The sequence below is a fragment of the Equus caballus genome, chromosome 16 (genome assembly GCF_041296265.1).
Source record: "Equus caballus isolate H_3958 breed thoroughbred chromosome 16, TB-T2T, whole genome shotgun sequence".
Taxonomy (NCBI): Eukaryota; Metazoa; Chordata; class Mammalia; order Perissodactyla; family Equidae; genus Equus; species Equus caballus.
Genome location: NC_091699.1, coordinates 48489444 through 48493458, shown reverse-complemented (window position 1 = coordinate 48493458; position 4015 = coordinate 48489444).

The window sequence follows — 4015 nt, the reverse complement described above, 5'->3', positions numbered from 1 at the left end:
GTGTCTGTGTCTCTTTCTTCTTGAGTGACTGGGTGGATAGAGCGTGTCTGAGCTGGTGATGAGATAAGTGTGCTAAAAGTTATTTATGGGGGCCAGCCCAGTGGCGCAGCTGTTAAGTTTGCACGTTCCACTTCAGCGGCCCAGGGTTTGCCGGTTCAGATCCCAGGTGCAGACATGGCACCGCTCGGCACACCATGCTGTGTTAGGTGTCCCACGTTTAAAGTAGAGGAAGATGGGCGCTGATGTTAGCTTAGAGCCAGTCTTCCTCAGCAAAGAGAGGAGGATTGGCAGCAGTTAGCTCAGGGTTAATCTTCCTCAAAAAAATAAATAAATAAAAGTTATTGATACATAGTATTCTATGCTATTTTTCTTACTCCAGTCACATTCAGATCTTTAAGCTCAAGAGTTTAATAATATGTTTTAAAACTCTTCATGGAAACCAGTCATAACCAAGTTGCTTTTTCTACTTCCCTCTAGTTTCTAAAGACCACAGTGAGTGTGAGCACTTGTGCTTCTCCAGTTTTCACAGACTGTATTCCAGATGAGCAGGGGTAGGGATGTTACCCCAGAGAAGAACCTCCCTGCTTTTGGCCATGACACAGTTGACACCTGGTCCACCCTCGCCTGAGGTGGAGGAACTGAAGAGGCCATCTCTTTCCCCCTGCAGCACTCTAAGCTAACATCCGCGCCCATCTTCCTCTACTTTAAACGTGGGACACCTAACACAGCATGGTGTGCCGAGCGGTGCCATGTCAGCACTCCACTTCTGTCCCCTCAGTTGCTGAGGAGGTGCTTGGGGACATTGCACGGTTTTCTATTCTAAATAGTGTCATCACTTTGGCCAGCAAGACCTGCTTGACAAGGGCAGGAAGTGTGCCTGGGTCTGCGGCTGCTCTCGGACTAGGTGAGGGGTTGATGGGGCACCCACGCTGCAGTCTGGCTGCACTGAGTGCCTGGGCTCCATGTGCAGCCTGTAGTCATTGAAGGGGGACTTGTTCTTACAGCTAGAACTCCGCAACTTTTGTGGATGGTCACATTTTCTTATTTTCGGGGGCCTGGCCCTTAAAAAATTGGGATAAGGGGCTGCCTCGGTGGCACAGCAAAGTTCGCACGTTCTGCTTCTCGGCGGCCTGGGATTCACCGGTTCAGATCCCGAGTGCAGACATTGTACCGCTTGGCAAAAGCCATGCTGTGGTAGGCGTCCCACATAGAAAGTAGAGGAAGATAGGCACGGATGTTAGCTCAGGCCCAGTCTTCCTCAGCAAAAAGAGGAGGATTGGCGGCAGATGTTAGCTCAGGGCTAATCTTCCTCAAAAATTTTTAAAAAATTGGGATGGAAAGTACTCAGGAGCAGCTTTCAAGCTGGGCCTTCACCCCAGCCTCCCAGGGAAGTGTTTTGGAGAAAGTCACTGATCCTAATCCCAGCTTTGCTAAGGAGATGTGGAGGCAAATGCAGAAGTCCCCAAGTCTGGGCTTCTGTGGGAACTGGTTAGGTTTGGGAACCTCACAAATGGCCCAACCAACTTTCCCATTTCCAGGGTCAGCCCTAGGGAAAGGAGATGAGCCTTCCCTCCAGAGCCCTCGCAGCATCATGGAGGTGCTGATGCTCTTTGCACCTGAGCAACAGTCACAAGCTGCCTAATTAGATGCATCTGACACCCAGCCTGGAAGGCTCTTCCGTTTGAGCACACATCACGGGATCTGGAAAGCTCTTAATTACATGCATCAGCTTACCAAAGGCTGAGTGGAAGCCTCTTCCCTGGGAGAGCCACAGCTGAGCACTGGCAGGGGAGCTAGGCCTCCATCAGCCATCTTTTTAAGGTTGGCCCTGAGCTAACTGCTTCCAATCCTCTTTGTGCTGAGGAAGACTGGCCCTGAGCTAACATCCGTGCCCATCTTCCTCTGCTATATATGTGGGACGCCTACCACAGCATGGCTTTTGCCAAGCGGTGCCATGTCCGCACCCGGGACCCAAACCGGCAAACCATGGTCTGCCGAAGCGGAACGTGTGAACTTAACCTGCTGAACCACTGGGCCGGCCCCTCCATCAGCCATCTTGTGCTTCAAATTGACTTCCCCACACCAGGAAGGGCACTTGAATTGGTTCTGTGCTCCTTGGTCACCTTTCTCAGAAGCTGCTCAGTGCTCCCACAAACACTGCTCTGGACCACAGCATCTGCTGTCAGCTCTGCCATGGCCCTTTTTTTTTTTCTTGAAGATTTTATTTTTCCTTTTTCTTCCCAAAGGCCCCCCGGTACATAGTTGGGGTTTTTTTTTTGTTTTTTTTTTTTCAGTTGTGGGTCCTTCTAGTCGTGGCATGTGGGATGCCCCCAGGATCCAAACCGGCAAAACCCTGAGCTGCTCAAAACCCTGGGCTGCTGAAGCAGAGCGTGGGAACTTAACCACCCGGCCACGGGGCTGGCCCCAGGCGTGGGCTTTCTTATAAACATGAAGTTGATATCTGTTCTTAGTGGTCTGACTAAGCCCCTCAGAAAAGCTGGATGCCCCCCTCCCACTTCCAGACTGCTTCACAGCCACACCTATCAGCAACACACCCAGCCATGTGACTGCAGCCTTCACCTTGCATCTGAACCTGTGGCCCCATTTCTTGAGGTTTGACAGGCTGTACCTTTGGCTCAGATCTCATGCAAGACCATATTTGGGTAATCCTGCTGGTGCTGAATGGCTCTCACCCTGTGAGGACCCGAGGCTGAAGCCCCAAGGGCCCAGGCAACCCCCCACCAACCGGTCAGGGTCTGCTCCAACCCCAAGCCTGGGGATGAGTGTGTTGTGTCCTGCCATGTCCTTTCCTGCCCTCAGGGCTGCTGTTACTCTTAGACATGCCTGACATGGAGATGCTGTGAGAGCAATGCAAACTTCCCAATCACGGAGACCCAAATTCTGAATTTGGAAACGTCTCTTGCTGAACTAAAGGGAGTCTCCAGGGATCCCAAGTCCAGCCTGCCCTTGGCTGGGACACCTGTTACAATGTGCAGGGCTCTTTGAGGGCCGTCCAGGAGCAGCTGTCATGGCCATGCATCAAACAAGTTTCAAAGCCCAGATGAGCAGCCAGGCCTGAGCTAATCTCCCCAGGCATGCACATTCTGGCTGGGGGTCTCAAGGGCACCCAGAGCCCAGCCACCCTGATTCCCGAGGGATGAATGCCCTAAGGGACAGGTCGGGTATACAGGGGATATGGCCCTGGAGACTGGATCTTGGAGGGCACTGTGCTGCTGGTGGCCACCAGGTGGCAGCACTCCATCATCTATTGGGCCAAGCTGGTTTAGGTGTTAGTAGTGGGAGGGTGTCTCACCAAGTCCTGGGGTGCTGGAAGGTCTCAAGACCTCTTCCAGGTCTCTCTGAGATCCAGGGAGACCTGGATAGAACTCGGGCCTAGAAGCTCTGTGGAGCTAGGTAGGCAACAAGTTTGCAGGCCCTGCAGGTTCTTGACAGGTCCTCTACCCCCAGGGAATCCCGCTGGCTAGAAGGGGAAGTTGTTGCCCAGCTGTGGAGCAAGGGCCAGGCTAGCCCTATGCACAATAAGTGCTTCAGTCTCAGGAATTCTTTCCAACCCAGGTAAATAATTTCTGCGGTCGATAAAATACATTTCTGGGTCTCACACTCCCTTCACCCATTTGCCTGATTATTGACTCTCACAGAAATACTCTTGGCAAAGCCCACATCAGATCCACAGCCTCTGTCTTTATACCCAGGGGGAGTTGAGGCCAAGCTTGCCCAGGGCTCTCAGATGGAGGCAGGGGATGCGCATGTGCCTTCAGCCTCTGGAAAGGTGGGAGGAGAGGGGAGCCTTCCAGCAGGAGGCACAAGCCAGGGGCAGAGTTCTTCCATCTCCTTTAGTCCTTGTGGCACCTTCATACAGTTTAAAGAGGAATCTGAAGCTCAAAGCAGAGCAGTTGCTGGAGGTTACCTGGCTGGCAAGTGCTGATCCCGGATTCCAACCTAGGTGTCCCTGCCCAGCTGCCCCTGGGTGGAAGAAACTTCACAGAGATGGGTC